The sequence below is a fragment of the Peromyscus eremicus genome, chromosome X, assembly GCF_949786415.1.
Source record: "Peromyscus eremicus chromosome X, PerEre_H2_v1, whole genome shotgun sequence".
Classification (NCBI taxonomy): domain Eukaryota; kingdom Metazoa; phylum Chordata; class Mammalia; order Rodentia; family Cricetidae; genus Peromyscus; species Peromyscus eremicus.
This window is the reverse complement of record NC_081439.1, coordinates 92,097,611-92,114,768: the sequence shown is the minus strand read 5'-3', so window position 1 is coordinate 92,114,768 and position 17,158 is coordinate 92,097,611. Positions and strand designations below refer to the sequence as shown.

Genomic DNA, 17,158 nt, shown 5'->3' with positions numbered 1-17,158 from the left:
CAGTCTGAAACTCAGCCTCCCAAATCTCCAGATTCTCCTGTATCATTTATTAACAGAGGTATCATCTTTCTGAATAAACTTCCACTCTTCGTCTTCTACTTCCCAATATTGTATTCCCATCCCTTCTTTTGAGCCCCGGTTGTCACCTGGACAGCTGAAAGGAACTCAGTCCTCCTGCCTCCAGGTGCTTCATCACCTCACTCTCACTTGTTTGGCCAACCTATTTTCCAGGCTCTAAAGAGTGAGCCTTCTGATACACTAATCTGATCCTGCTGCATTGCTGATCACCATTTCATTAATATGGGGGTCATGTAGATGGAACCCCAAGAACAGCATTAAAGTAAATTTCTAAAGGCTTTGAGCACAATGACTACATGGCATGCTAATTAAGAAATATCATTACGACTGACTTAATGTACCAAATAAATTATCTGGGCTGTAAGCAAAATGGGAGGGGGGATACAATACCTCGAAGAAGCCAGGAATTTTAAGTTTGTCAGGTACAGCTGCCCGTCTTCTTATTTCATCTTCAGAGTCATAGAGGACAACCTCAGTCAAGGCAAGAGGCAAATGCCAAGGAACTCCAGGTGGTGCAGAGCAGTTATATATACACCTCTGATATTCATCTGAAACAAATTCAACTCAATGTTACATCCTGCAGAGCAAAGCTAACTTCAGAGAAAATTCACTCACTCCCTTTGGTTGCTTGGTCTTAACTCTCTTGTAGCCTTACTTGCCAAGAATTCCTGTTGCAAGACCATAGGCTTTCCATACAAGAGCGTCAGGAAAGCCAAGAATTTACTTGAGGGTCATTGTTATCTCTTACAGGAAGTACGTACCCCATTTGGATATAGGAGAGCTCCAAATATAATGTAAAAATCAAACTATCTCTTCTCAGACACTGGCAATAATTGAGTTGTTTGTGAAGTAACTCATCTTGAAATTAGAAGGCTGACTTCCACAGAGACATGAGAAAAGGATTGTTAGCAGTATAGCTGTCACCCAAAGATTTGCCTCCATAACAGCGGGGATTTTCACCATGCTCATTCCATCTAAACAAATAAGAGGTACACCCCCTCCCCACAGAAGGCTCCCCTATCTGGTGTCCTGCCATTTTTTCCCTCTTGGTATTTTTTTCTTTTCCTCTCTTTTTCTGTCATTTAATCAAATTACTCTCTTTATTTCAGAAAGACCTTACTTCCCAAACTTATTATCTCTTCATTTTAGGTAACCCCCTGACAGACAGACACCCACCTAAATACATATCACAAATAACCATGCACCCCTTCAATGTTTGTTTGGGTGGGGGACATCAAGCCCCACAGCCTTCTTGCACACACATGCTCCACCACTCAGTTACCCTCCTAGCCCTCTTTAATATTATTTAATACCAGTAAAGCTCTTCTAAACAGGAGGGGATAGAGGGCATCTCAGCCTAAAGAAATTTGGAGTCTCATTAGGGAAACCAACCAAGCACAACTAGGAACAAAAATAACCCACTCATTTGTTCTCTGCAGTTGCTACAGGAACTTAGAGAATGCAGACATCAGCATACACTGGAATGTTTCTGAAATGTTCACATCTTTCAAGATGGAGTCAGAGTCCATTCATGTGCCACACAAGGACTGAAGAATAAAGAAAATGATGAACTTTGAGCTGAAGAGTCTGTCCTCCCATATATACCACACCTCCATCCTATATATCTCAGGCTCAAAGCATCCAAATCTTGGTCCACAGTAGGACTCCTGCTGCTAATTCCCTACCCAGACCAAACTCCCATTAACTTCCCTGCTCTTCCACTTCTACTTCTAACTGTAAAAAAAAACTTCAGTCTTTTCCTCAGCAACCCACAGCCCTAGAAAAGCAAACACTAACAAGAAAAAGACAAATACAGATAACTGGTATTCAAGTGAACATTCATTATGTGCCAGGGACAGAACTATATTCTATCTGTCCTCATTGCTACTGAAAATACTTTAACTGTCAATTTGAAAGAATTTACTATGTGCCAGGCAACCAGGCAGGATCTTAGGAACTTTCATATGTAGACTCTCATACAGCAACTCAGAGACAATTATACAAATAAGGAAACTGAGACATGAAAATGTAAAAGAATATGTCAAGCACATACTGTTAAGAAGGGGCAAAACCTGAATTTAACTTCAGGTCTGTCTCACTCAGAGCCTACACACTAGAGACTGTGTAGTACAGTGGTTATCACATGACCAGAAAACAAGTATATTTTTGATGTTGTAGACCATATTTTCTCTTGTGATCCTCGCCTCTGCCACCATAATACAAAAGAAACCTCAGGTATAATGTAATGAAATGAGCATAGCTTTACTTCTGCAAACTTTACTTTTAAAAAGAAGTAATCATAACAGGCTGGATTTGGTCCACAGGCTCTTCTTATATTCAGATGACCCCTAAGTTAGAGTATTAATGATGTGATGAGGCCAATTTTGGTTTAAAGACTCAGTTCTCAGCACTTAAACAAGCCACATGTTTCTGTCACAATTTCTTCATTAGTACAACTAAAATAATGTGTCCTCTTGGAGTCATCATTGGGAGAATTAGGAGTGAAAGGAGTGAATAATTGTAAAGCGCCTGGCCCACGGTAAAGTTCTCAGTAATTCACTACTACTTAAAGCCCACTACTGAGGCTGGAGAATTAAGTGATTGGTAGAACATTAGCCTAGCATTCAAGAATTCATCAGCTCTGAAGGGGAAAAGGGAAGGAGGAAGGAGGAAGCCCAGCACAAGGTCGGTCCCTAAAAGGAAGAAAAACGGCATAGATTAGGATATTTTCTTTTCTCTTAAAAAAAAATCAAGCCACCAAGGACCTCATGGTCCCCATACTCAGCAGAAATGATCACTCCCATGGAATTCCAGAAAATTGGATTCTCTTTTCAGCTGCAGAGACAATGGGCTCTGCTGAGTTTACCTTTCTGCTTCAATCGTTAGAAAGTATCCTGGCTTCCTTGTAGTGCTGTCCCTCCCCTGGAATCCCATCCTGGGAGGCAGGAGTCTGATTGTTACAATGTTAGGACTCTGATTCAGGAATTAGATTCTGGCCGCATGAGTCATGATGACTGTGTCCCAATTAGGATACTATAGGTTTTCGGTGATGTAGGTTCTTAATAAAGGTTGCTTGCTTAAGTGAACTGTTTTTGGTGTAGCATAGACAGAAAGCAGACAGAAAGGTTATTTTTTTCCAGTGCTGAGGACTGGAATCAAGGCCTTGTGCCTACTACTACTCCTCAGCCACATCTCCAAACTGGAAAGTGGCTTCTTAGAAGCCTTCCAAGCATTAAAAATCTCTCCTATCTGAATCTACAGTGACAACTGAATCAAGCTCGCAGGAACTCACAAACTTTAGACCAACAGCTGTGGCGCCTGCATACGGGAGACAGTTGTGTAGCTTGATCTGTTTGTGGAACCCCTGGCAGTGTGAGCAGAATCTCTCCCTGGCGCATAACCTGGCTTTCTGGAGCCCATTACCTATGGTGGGACACCTTGCTCAGCCTTCATGTAAGGGGGAGGGGCTTGGACCTGCCTCAACTGAATGTACCAGGCTTTGCTGACTCCCCACTGGAGGCCTTACCTTTTCGGAGGAGGGGATGGGGGGTGGGTTGGAGGTGGTAAGGCTAAGGAGGAGTAAGAGGAGGGATGAGAGGGGGATCTGTGGTTGGTATGTGAAATGAATAAAAAATTTCTTAAATTAAAAAAAAATCCCTCCTATCTGTAGCAGAGAAGGAGACTGTGACTGAAACGGTGGAGAAGTGAGTGGGATGGCTGGGAGGACAAAAGAGCAAAGGTCCTGCTGTTTCTGGGTTGCATTAAACACACAGGAGCCACAGTCCACTGCTGTCGTAGGAGTCTGAACAGGTGACCCCGTCCACCCTGCAAGTTGTTTGTTTGCTTAAGCAGGGAACACTTAGATTTGTTAAAGAAAAGTGAGGGCAAAGAAAACTCCTAAGAGAAAGAAGGGATCCAAGAGACAGATGCCCTCTCGTTTTTACTTTGAGTGAAAAACCTACTCACGCAGTCCTTCATCCCAGCTTTAAATCAGCCCTGAGATACCCCAGCTTGTCAAGCCATCCTTTCTGCCGGCCTGATTTCCCAATCTCTCACAACAAAAAATTTCTCTCCGTTAGCTACCAAGTTACCCGCCATCCTCTATGATGCATCTTGCATAACAATCCAGCTTTCCATTCCAGAATTCAATTATTAGAGGGTTTTCATAGGATCTGACTACAATAAGGAGTGTGCTGACTCCAATTGGATGTACTTTTCCAGTACAATAGCACTCTTGTACCTCACCATCTCTTCTCTCTTTGCCATCCCCACAAAACTCCTTTCCAGAATTCAAAGCCGATAATTAGCATAAGAGGACACATCCACAGAATGTACAGAGGGACCGATAATGGAAGCAAACATGGCGCATACAAATTATGTCTAAGCATGACTTGGTTAAATCATACATCTCATCACCTCAATACTATATATCTATATAGGTATATATAGGAAGCAAAAATTCTCCATCTATTTCACAGTAACCATAATGATGAAAATAACTACCCTGTATTGAGTGAAAGGCTCATTTAATCCTCATAATAATCCATGATTTAAAAAAAATACGTGTTTCTTACCTGCCTGGCAATTGAATTAACTCTCTTAATCCTCATAATGACACTAAGATATGGGTGGCTTTATAATCCTCATTTTGCAGATAGGGAAACTGAAGGCCAGAAACAGTAAATTGCCCCAGGTCATTCTGCAAAGAGGCTATCATTTGAACCCCAGGTCTTTCCTCTGATTGTAAAGTAAAGACTATGGCCCTAGCTTTGCAACAGTATCATTAGAAGCATGCTTTAGGCCAGCATCTTGTATTATTCTGTCACATGAGCAAAGATGCATCCATCTGTCCAATGCCGAGAACATTGTAAAGTACTTCCCACCCATAGTCTATATGACTGTCCTAACAGTCCTGTGAGGAAGGCAACACTGTTACACAGAAAAAGACTCAAACCCAAAGACTTGTTTTTGAGTTCTACTACAAATCAGAGGTCAAGTCAGACTAAAAGTTCAATATAGATGCCCCTCCGCTTAGGATAGGTTGTCCTGATAAATCCATGGCCAGTTCAAAGTGTAAGTCAAAGCTACATTTACTTACTACAGCTAACCTGTAGACCATCCCAGCTTAGCAACATCACTTGGCAACTGTGGTTCCATGACTCTTCAGCATCATAAAAGTTTCAGACCACATAGGGAATGCCCCAGAAAGACAGAATTTTCAAATTCAAAATATGCTTCCCATTGAATGTGTACAGCCTTCACACTATCCTATAGGTAAAAATTCATAAATTAGACATGAAGTTTTGTAGAGTTTTTGTTGATACGAAGCCTCAGTCAGTAGGCCAGGCTAATCTCAAACTCATTAAGTAGCCCAGGCTGGCCTTGAACTCCTGGCAATCTTCCTGCCTCAATCTCCTGAGTGCTGGAATTATAGAGTAGACCATCACACCTGGCTTGGAGAGTTATAAATTGAGGACTATCAATACAATTATTAAAGATCATTATTTTTCAGTCATCTGAAATTTATATTTAACTGGGCCTCCTGATTTGCATATGTTAAGCTTGGCAAATGTAATGATGAGTGCTGCCTTGCCACTGGGAATTACCTGACCTATGGTACAAACATGTTATTGTTCTAAAAGTTAACAGTCTTTAGAGTTCTAAAACGCATCTGGTCCTGGGGGAGAGGCAGAAACGGGACTGAAATGGGGCTTCCCAGCACTAGACGCCCTCGTATCCTCCCAGCATTGGGCCAGCTGTCTAAGACATGCCACCAGGATCGGTTAGGACTTTGGTTCTCATCAGTTCCCAGCTCCCTGCTGGGTCTGCGGTATTAGCTTGACCGCTGGTTTACAGTTCTCTGCTTTGGTATGTTTATTCCTCAAAGGATTTCTCCTTCCAGCTTCCCGACTTAAGCCAGCAGGGTTGCAATTCCCAGGTGACCCTGACCCTGACCATGTGCCCTATATGAATTCTTGCATGGCTTTACTCAACTGTGAGGCTCTCCTCTTCCCTGGTTTTCATATACTGTCACCCACTCCCTCCCTGCTGAGAAACTTTCCAATACAGGCTCCCCTTTCATTTCAGAAGGCCCTTTCAGAGAAGGAATTTACTCCCACCACCCCCTGCTTGCCATCTCATATCTAGCAGAAACCATGTATAGGATGTAATCCAGCTGCTACAATTCCTTTCGAAGTCCATCTATCATACCCAACACAAGAGAACTAGAGTATCTGTAAGAGAATGCCATTGAGCTAATACTGACCACTGTGTGTAATTATTTTCAAACAAAAAATATACTTAAAAATATGCTTGGATATAGTTTTCAGCTTCTAGCCCCACTTTCTTCCATTAATGGGGTTCAGGTCTAGGTTGATATGGGAAGTGTATTTTCCTATTGTTGTCTCTTATGAGCCTGCATCTGTTTTTCCCTTTAAACTAGCAGCCCAGATCCAGGATCAGCTCTGCAAGCTAATGGCAACAACACAGCCAGCTTTGTACAAAATATCTCAGCATTGCTGAGATAAGAAGGCATCTCCATTTTGCATAAAATGTACCAAGAATTTGGGATGTAGCTGAATAAATATTTTAAAATGCCCTTAAAAGGAGACCACATGTACAATGTAAGGGCTACTTCTAATCATATGCTGGGCCAAAACTCCCTACTAAATGTATATGTTGGTATCAGATGCCTGCTGCCTTGGTGGAGATAGAAGGGCCATGTTTAATGAAGATACAGCTAAGTAAGCTCACTGCTGTGGTTAAAGAAAGTTCTAGAGTAGTGGTTCTCTACCTGGGGGTTATGACCCCTGAGCTAAAAAAAAGACCCTTTCCCAGGGGTAGCCTAAAACCATTGGAAAACACAGATATTTATGTTACGATTTGTAACAGTAGCAAAAAATACAATTATGATGTAGTAACAAAAGAATTTTATGGTTGGGGGTCACCACAACATGAAGAACTGTATTATAGGGTCACAGGATTAAGAAGGTTGAGAATCACTGCCCTAGAATGTATTTCTCAATTTGCATTGTCATTGATTGCCTTCCTGAGCACAGCTTGGTTGGGAGCCACAAAGCAAACGAAAGTCATTGCATCTTGGATCATTTCCACTGGGCCGGTTTTCAAACACCCCCATTGTTCACAAACTGTCTTTTTCAGAGCTGATCTCTGATACAGTGGAAGTCTGGCCCATTTTAGTACGTAGCCAATTAATGATGAAAAAGAGGTTACTCTTCTTGTTGTTTGTCTGTCTGTTTGTTTGTTTTTGTTTTAAGAGACAAGGTTTCTATGTGTAGCTCTGCCTGTCCTGGAACTTGCTCTGTAGACCAGGCTGGTCTCAATCTCAGAGATCTGCCTGCTTCTGCCTCCTGAGTGCTGAGATTAAAGGTGTGCACCATCACCACCTAGCTGACCTTCGTCTTCCCTCCTGGAGAAGAGGATCACTAATTCTCCCCTCTCAAATCTTACTATTTTCAAAGTAAAGAAAGAAATATTTGTATCTGCTATAAAGTTTCCAGCTTGGTTCATTTGTTTTATAAGCATCAAAGACAATTCATCGCAGTAACTGCAGAGAACAGGGAGCTCTGTTTAGCAACTGATCCTCCTCGGAGACCCAACCCCTCGGGTGTTCAAGTCTCCCACAAAAAGTTCTCCAGTATTTTCATGATATCATATATACTTTAAGTCATCCTCAGTTTGCTAAACATACTGAATACAATGTAAGTGCTACTTAATAGTTGTTAGGACGAATTGTTTAGGGAATAACAAGAGAAAACAGTTTATAGATGAATCAAGGAATACCAACTGTACTACTTCACAAACTTCTGGCTGTTCAACACATGTCAAAGAAACCTTCCTTCCAGTCTCTTCTATTGCATTTTATGTACATCACCAATGATTTAAAGTCATTTGAAAACAGCCAGTGAGATGGTTCAATGTGAGACTAACATTTTTTATCCAGATAGAGGTTTGGTCCTTCCTTCCTTCCCTCCCTCCCTCCCTCCCTCCCTCCCTCCTTCCTTCTTCCTTCCTTCCTTCCTTCCTTCCTTCCTTCCTTCCTTCCTTCCTTTCTTCTTTCTTCTTTGCTTTCTTACAGGCTCTGTGGCAGGCAGGCCACAGGATGAACTGAGGAGTTACTGTCTATTCCTGACAGAGCCCTGCAAGCTCCATGCCTGCTGACTTATTCTGTCTCACAACCTGGCTCACCTCTCAAAAGCCCACTGAGGCCAGGTCCTCGGCTCTACAAGGAAATTCCCCTCACTTTCCGTTGCCTCTTCAGATGGTGGAAACTGAATACTCAGAGAAGTCTGTCCCTAACTTTTTCTTCTTCAACCAGCACTTGCTACAGTGTGGTGCACAGTAGGCATTGACATGTTAGTTATGGCTATTATTATTATTATTTCACCTCTCTGGGCCTCAGTTACCTTATCTGTAACTGGCTGTTATAATAGTACCAACTTCCTAGGTATATAATAGCAGCTTTGCCTCCACTTCCAATGGGCTTACATGATCGTGAGTCTGCTGTACACTGCAAATATCTTGTATTTGGAACTTCTGTACACCCTAGTTTAGCAACCTCATCCACTGTAGAGAATCATTGTTTCCCTTCATGCTACTGTCACTGCCCATTAGCACCAAAGGGAATCAGATAGCATATGCCTAGCCCAAGAAAAAGTTCAGATTTGTAGTTCATTTTATTCATTCTTTTATTTATTTTGGTTCTGTGAAGAAATGTCTCACTCTTTGGTCCTAACTGGCATGGAAGTCACTAACACAGTGGTTCTCAACCTTCCTAATGTTGCAACCCTTTACTACAGTTCATCATGTGGTGACCCCCAACCATAAAGTTATTTTCATTGCTACTTCATAACTGTAATTTTGCTACTGTTATGAATCATGATGTAAACATCTGATATGCAGGACATCTGATATGGGACCCCTGTGAAAGGGTTGTTTGACTTCCCAAAGGGGTCACGACCCACATGTTGAGAACTGCTTCACAAATATAACTGAGACTGGCCTCAAATGCACAGCAACAAAATTTTAAATTTGAAGTACAATTTATACTGAGTGCATATTGCTTTTGTAGCATGAGAAGTCCAAGCATCATGAATCAGGGACCATCTGCCCATATAAAGAGCTTTTAAAAGTACCCAAAGCACAGGAAATGCTGTGCATATTTTGTCTCCAACTATTATGACTACTGATAGAGAAATGCCTTGAGGGACTACAGAATTGAGATGAAAAGAGAAATGGTGTCTGCATTTTGGAGGACTTGGCAGGGGCATGTGCTTTATGAGTTATGTGCTTGAGTGGCCAAGGGGAAAAGCCTTCTGATCATTTGAGTCGGAATTTTAACAGGGAGAAGAGGGGGAAACTGTCTCACATTGTCAAGTGCCATAAGTGCCACAAAGCATGCTGAGATTGAAATGGCACATGCGACAGTGTTCCTTCCCTCAGCAGCTTACCAGTCAAATAGAAAGACCAAGTCACAGAACAAGTACAGCATGGGGACCAGCAGGAAGAAGTGAAGTGATCTGGGCTTAAGGAGGAATGTGGCTGGAGAAATCAAGGAAGGCTTCCAGAAGGAAGTGACATACTCTAATTTCATGATTTTCTCCAGCCCTTCCTTGGGACTTTGGTGCCTGCTGATTTTTCCTGCTTTGGAATATCCTATGCTGTTTCCTTTTCATACTGCATAAATCTTCCCCTTTCTAATGAATGTCCTAAGTTCCCATGACAAAGCTGTGAGATTTTCCCAAAGCCATTATATGGATCCACATTGAACAAGTGTCTTTCATTTTAGCCCTTTCTCTTATAAAATGGTAATAGGAGATAAAATATGCAAGAGCTTTTCTCTAACCTTTACTTGGCGAAATAATCCTTGAATTTGGAGAGGAGAGTGGCCTTAATAATCTATAAGAGCCAGCCATCTGGGGATCTAGACTGTCTACCCTCTGTGTGGCTTCTGCAAGCATCTTAACACACAGGTGTTTGCCCTGTTAATAGTCTCCTAGTAATTAGGCTCTTGCAGGCTGGAAATCACCCCAAGTCTCCCAGGTCATGCTTCTCCCACAAGCACTAGTCAGCAGTGGGCTGGAGCGGGTTTATTTACTTGTTGAGAGTCCCATATGCACCTCTTGCAATAAGCAAGTCAAATTCTGTTGTGCCATGGAGTCAGCAGGTAAATGAGCTATTAAAGCCAACTGACTATTTAGACAGCTGGAGAAACAAAAGTCAAAGACGAGAGGCTTGGTAAGGGGCTAGGGAGATGGTTCTCCCTTCATAAACAAAGTTGGAATTCTGCTAAGAAGAAAGCCAGGAAACTTTCCAGTTGTCTGAGCAAGGGATAAACTCTTGCCAATCCAATTTTGCATCCTTCCTGCCAAGGAGTACCCCTGCAAAAGGCAAAAAGTCATCACATCACTCCACTTAGAGCAGCAGTTCTCAACCTGGTGATAGTGATCCCTTTGTGGATTAAAGGACCCTTTCTCAGGAGTCGTCTAAAATGATTGGCAAACTCAGATATTTACATTACAATTCATAACAGTAGCAAAATCACAATTATCAAGTAGCAGTGAAAACAATGTTAGGGTTGGGGTCACACGACAGGAGGAACTGTATTCAAGGGTCGCAGCATCAGGAAGGTTGAGAAGCACTGGATTAAGCAGAGCCTAAGGCCTGCTGAGATGGCTCAGCTGGTGAAGCGCTCCCTGGTCATGTAAGCCTGACCACCTGGGTTTGCTCTCCAGAACCCATGTAAAGGTGTAAGGAGACACTGACTGCACACGTATGCTAGTAAAATTAAATTTTAAAAAGAAGGAAGCAAGCAAGCAAACTTAAGCCAGACATGACGGTTCACAACTGTAATCCCAGCATGGGAGAAGCAGAGGCAGGAAAGTCACCATGGTGAGTTCCAGCTGGCTTGAGCTCCATAGTGAGACCCTATCTCAGAAATGTAATCGAACAAGAGGAGCTTAATGTCAAAAGGGGAAAGCCAAGGCTTGCTAAGAGTTCTGTGGTAGTATATCAGACACATGTATAATAAATTGCAGCCATTGTCTAAACTTGTTGGGGAACGAGGCATTCCAAAGGGGCAGGAGGGAGAACAATGGCAGTGAAGGCCAAAAATATTTGTGCTGAAAAAATTTGCACCATTTGAAAAGATGGATGGCATGCAAATCTGGCACCAAGCTAAGTGAGGTGACTCAGCTCTTTGGTACCTTTTCTATGTCCTTAGGTAGGCCCCTCTGTTTTCACCTTTCCTACAAGCTACTCAGGGGCCTGATCATTTCTGGGCTTTACTGGCAGGCGGGTCCCTTAACTGGCTAATATAATATGCTAACTGGAAATGTTTGACACTGTTTAAATTCCTCATATACGATCACTATCTATACTATCTATATATGTCAGTGAAACGTTGATGCTTCTCCCACAGCAGTAAGTGATATGGGCATTTCAATCAGTGTGGCAAAGTTTGCAAGCAAGATGTGAAGAAACTCATCTTTCTGTCTTTCTCGGACCATACTACCCATTGATTGTCAGAGAACACAGTGTTTGTGAGCTTAGCTCAGGGAGTCAGCCAGACTAGGGTATCTATCTGTTCTGGCTCTACCACCTATCAACAAATGTACCTCAGCACCATTGGCATCATCTGTAAAATGAGTGTGATATCAATATTTGCTGTTACTGTGAGCTGATGTGTGTGTGTGACAAATCTCAGAATTTTGCACTTTATAAGAGCTGGGCATTTGGTAATACCCCTATGCTAAGAGTTGTTCCTAGTTGTGATTCCTAGGAGAATTATCTTAGCTACCTAGCATGGCTTCCTTCATATTCTAAGGAATGACGACTTTGGAAAGAGGGTTCTATAATGGGTCTGACAACACAGATATTTACTCAATCGTTTATTTTTTCTAAAAAGTGTATTCTTAAGCTCACAGCAGCTGTGGTTGCCTGTGTAAGACATGCACAAAATCAAACCAGTGAACATTCCAGCATAAACTGAGGAGGGATTCATATGGCCCCACCCCTAGCTGAGGAGCTGTTGGAAACTGGAGAAGGGAGAGTCAGTTTTCGTCAGTAGTTTGGCTCCTGATGAGTTACCCATGCTCCACATGGTAATGTGGGTGACCTCAAACCCATGGACATTCATGCAGCACTAATTGGGCTCTGAGTAATTTAAAAGAAAAAGAAAAAACAAAAGAACATGAAGTGGGAGGAGAATTTGTGTGGGGGGGAAGGAGGGAACACATAAAAACAAAATACATTGTGTATGTGTATGAAATTGTCAAAGAAAAAAGAGAATATTTTAAAATACGTATTTAGCATCATCCTTATGTCAGGCATTTTGCGAAATATTGGGAATCTAATGAAGAGTAAAACATGTTCTAAATCCAACAAGCTATCCAGAAGCTCCTGTGTTCCTTAAACTTCATTCTGCTTAGAATTATTGGGGTTATTTCTTTTGATGTTCCCAAGCAGAAGACTTGGGGAAGAACTGTGCCATTTCCCCATTCTCACACATGACAAGTTAAAAAGTTCTAAAACACTTTCAAAATGACAGAATCTGGACTTCTGAAAATCTACTCTTACAAAATAGCACCAAGACCTTGAGAATTTCCTTAAAATCAACTTTTTTTTTCAAAACTCTAGAGATGAACCAAAAGTGTCCAACAATCAGAGATGAATTTATCCAAGTAAACCAGCTGAATATCAGGAAGACTAGCAAGTTTTGCAGCATTTTAACATATCCTATTCCTATCTTCCTTACCCAGCCCACAGCAACACTGAAAGCCAAAATCCCTGTTGCTACAGTATCTGTGAAAAGTCAGCACCTGGCATCCACCGGAGTGAGCAGAATGATTGTAGATCACTCTAAATAAACCTATCCCCAGAGAACTGTCAGTATATGACTGTCAGGCAACTCTCTAAAAAGAAAAATGTCAGTCACAGCCCTTGTCTTCCTACACCAACAGCCCTTTTCCAAGGGCATTTTGGAAAGCATAAGCAACAGTTGTTTAATATCTAAGTTGCCTGAGGCAGACCATAATAGTTGGGGAACATAATAGAATAAACAACAAAAGCAATCTGATCCCAACAATGTATAAAAAGGATCACACATCTAACCAAATGGAATGTATCCCAGGAATGTGAAAGTACTTCAACATAAAATCAATCGATGTAATGTATTGTGGAGGGAAGAGTAAAACCCATAAGATCATGTTGATTGACACAGAAAAAGCACTTGATAAAATCTGACAATCTTCCATGATCAAAACATGTGAGAAGTGTAACTAGAAGAGAACCAGATAAAAGCTAACTATGGAAAAATATAAAAGGCTTTTTGCCCTAAGATGTAAATTAAGACGAATAGGTTCACTCTCACTACTTCAATTCATCACTTTACTAGAGATAATCATGAGTTCAGTTAGGGAAGAACAAACCAGCATCCAGTTCAGAAAGGAAGAATTAAAACTCTACTCACGGATGACATAATCTTGTATAGAAAAAATCCTAAGGAATAAACAACAAAAACTATTAGTTCTAATAAGTGAGATGGGAATGACTGAAACATGCAAAATCAGTAAACAATAACTGTGGGGGAGACATTGTTTTGAACTATGCTTGGAAACTAGCCTTCAACAGACCAGACCAAAACAAAATAACCACTTGCACTGACTGTCACATAATCAAATCAACACTTTAAGGATCTGGATAGTACTCAAAGTAGATGAGTATTTTGGAAAACAGGAGATTCAGTCTACCTGAGTCCACATTATACAGAAGTTCTCACTACTTTGATACTTACCACAAAAGGTAACTAGAAGTAACTTGATGTTAACAATTAGCTGTTTTCTCTTTTTGTTTTGTTTTCTTCTCCCTCCCTTATGTAACTCATTGTTCTGTTATTGTCTACTGGGAGCCTTTCATTTTATTTTGTAGAATACAGATTGTCCCAGTTTATGAATCATGACTAAAACCTCATCGGTGCTTTAACTAAATTTGTTAAAATTCTATCTCTTGATAGTTTCTATGCAGTATCACTAAAAAATCCAAAATTATATTTGAAAGAAAATAGCATCAAAATTAATAAAGTAGTAACCAATAGAATTAAAGAATTAAGTGTAAGCTTTGTAAACTCAAAACTATAAGATACTATTGGAAGAAAATAACAACCAAATAAATGGAAAGATATTCCATACTGATTAACTTAAAAATTTAGTAAAGTTCAAAATTATACAACTAATAAATAGCAGAGCCAGGAGTTGAACCAATATAGTTTATAGAATACTATCATAAATACTATCATATTAAACTACTGTTATCTGTACTTTACACTCATCACTGGGCTTTACTGACAGGTTGGTCCCTTAACTGGCTAATACAATATGCTAACTGGAAACTGTTAACAGTATTTACATAGCTTCATATACTCCACTTCCTAAATATGTGAGTAAAACTTTAATGCTTCCCCCACAGCAGTAAGTGATATGGGCATTTCAATCAGTGTGGCAAGGTCTACAAGCAAGATGTGAAGAAATCCAGTTTTCTATTTTTCAGACCCAAGGATTGTCAGAGAACACAGTGTTTGTGAGCTTAGCACATAAAGTCAGCCAGACTAGGGTATCAGTTCTGATTCTATCCTCTACCAACAAATGTACCTTGGTGTCATTGACATCATCTGTAAAATGAATACAATAACAGTATTCTGTTCTACAAACTGTTATAGAAACATGCAAACATGCGTGCCTGTGTGTACTTACACATACTTATACTGCTATGTTTCTCCATTGCCCTTAATACTAGTCTGGATTATTTTATGATGTCGCAAGTTAGATAATTTGATATACTTTTAGCCCCTTCCTACCTCTAGTCTCATCTCTTGTCATTTACAGCCTCATAGTACAAGCTCCAGCCACACCAAGACTGCTCCCAAGATGAACCATGCTCTTCTTCACCTCACCTTTAGTTATGCCATCCTCTTCGCTTGTGTTGTTTACTCCCGTCCCTTCTCTTCTCTTGCATCTAGCCATCATCTACACAGCCTTTAATACTCCACTCAGGTATTTCCCCACCCAGGAAGCTCATTTGTGTTCCCTTTAATGCCTTGTTCACACCTTTTCCAGTTCCTGTACTGCACAGTTATAAAATTGTCTTGGGGGCAGGGTCTTTCCTTGCACATTTATATTGTTGTCCATCAGAAAGTTCTTGGCTGCTTGAGGATAGCCACCATCATGAATGACACCATAATTGTCAAGACCAGGAAATCCATGACCAACCATCTACCTCAGAAGAAACAAATGGTCATCTATGCCCTTCACTCTGAGAAAGCAACAGCACTGAAGACAGAAATTTGACTACAGTTAGACAAAATATATAAGGCCATACCAGGTGCCATTGTTGCATTTGGATTCAGAACCCATTACGGTGATGGCAAGACAGTTGGCTTTGGCACGATTGATTCCTTTAATTGTGCAAGTAGAATGTGCCCAAATGCAGACTTGTAAGACATGGTCTATTTAAGAAGAAAAAAACTGAAAGGCACACAAGATCATATTGAAAATGGTCGTGGGTGGGGTGCTTGCAAAGTCCAACATCAGAGCTAGCAAAAAGCAAGATGACGGAGGAGTCTGGGGTGATTTAATCTGCTATGATGAGGCACATTTCTAAGAAGACTAATAAACTGTAAAAAGGCATCCCACTCTTTTCATGCGTCTGTGTTCCTCACTAGACTAAAAACCCTCAGTGGGTTTTTTTCCATTGCATCTGAAGCTCTAGCTTCACCCTACTGCTTTCCTCTATCTTCTTGGACTTCTGTGGCATAGTCTATGATGCCTAGAAAAGTAAAAGTGATCTATATGATTTCATATATGAATTTGTGGAAAGGAGTTCTGAGTACATAATAGAAATTATGAATATATTTGGGTGAAATGAGGTCAGAGGATAAAAATATTTTGGAAATTAGAAAGCATTTGGTATAGTTTGTGTGTGTGAGTGTTTGCCTTTGTGTATGTATGTGTGCGTGCTGCCAATAGAGGTGAGAAGAGGACATTGGATCCCCTGGAACTGGAGTGTTACAAATGGTTGTGAGCTGCCATGTCGATGCTTGGACCTGAACCCAGGTCCTCCGCAAAAGTAGCAAGTCCTCTGAACAAGTGTTTACCTGAGCCGTCTCTTCAGTCATAGAGATTATTTTTCATAGTTTTCATATACTTTAAACCTGAAACATATGGTAGCTTAAACACAATAGCATTTTCTCATACATGTAATGTTTCAATATAAGTATTCTTGGTTAGCAGGATAGTTCTCTTCCTTATGGATATTGAGGGACATGGCTCACAAAAGACCCCCAAATGCAGTAAAACCACAGAGGAACACATGAAAAACTTCTGTAGGACAATCCTTCAACTGTTGCACATCATTTCCACTCGCATTCCATTAATGAAAACTTAGTCACATGGCCAGGGATGCTGAGAAATGGTCTGACCATGTGCTCAAGGAAAATAATGATTCAGTTGAGAATTTCTGGTCGTTGTAAATGTAATAGTAAAGATGGGATAATTTGCCTTAGGTGTTGGGTAAATGATGGAACAGGTTTCTGTCCTTTCTAACTAGTATGCTACATGGTGTAGCTATGTTAATCTGTCCCCCGGGAAGCTTGAGTAGTCAAATGTAGGCAGTATTTCAAATCATGGTTGACAGCTAAGCTCCCCATTGAGTCACTTACCAGGAAGTAGCAGCTGGAGGGTGACTTGCATTGCTGATTATTCCTTAATTATTAATCACTGACACTTTGTAAATTGCCTTAAGTCAAATCCCAGCTGGGTTAGTATACAATATTACAGTGTTGGCCCCCAAATATTTTCCTGTGTTGTTTGTCTAGGCTAGAAAGGGTATTAAATAGATAGCAAAGTAGCAACATGATTTACTGCAAACCAGCCAAGTGATACTCAAAATAAAATGGGAAAAAGGCAAAATCAAAAAGAGGACTAATTTCCATTTCAAACCATAGCCACAGGCACGGTTTATTCTCTGGCTGTTTGTGTTTCCCCAAACCAACTGTACACTTGATGGT

The 17,158-nt window shown here is 40.8% G+C and overlaps 1 protein-coding gene across 1 annotated transcript in view; it reads left to right on the top strand.

The window, feature by feature from the left end:
• Trpc5 (transient receptor potential cation channel subfamily C member 5) overlaps positions 1-17,158 on the top strand; it is a 100,729-nt gene that overhangs the window by 60,654 nt on the left and 22,917 nt on the right. The gene's annotated exons all lie outside the window — the stretch shown is intronic.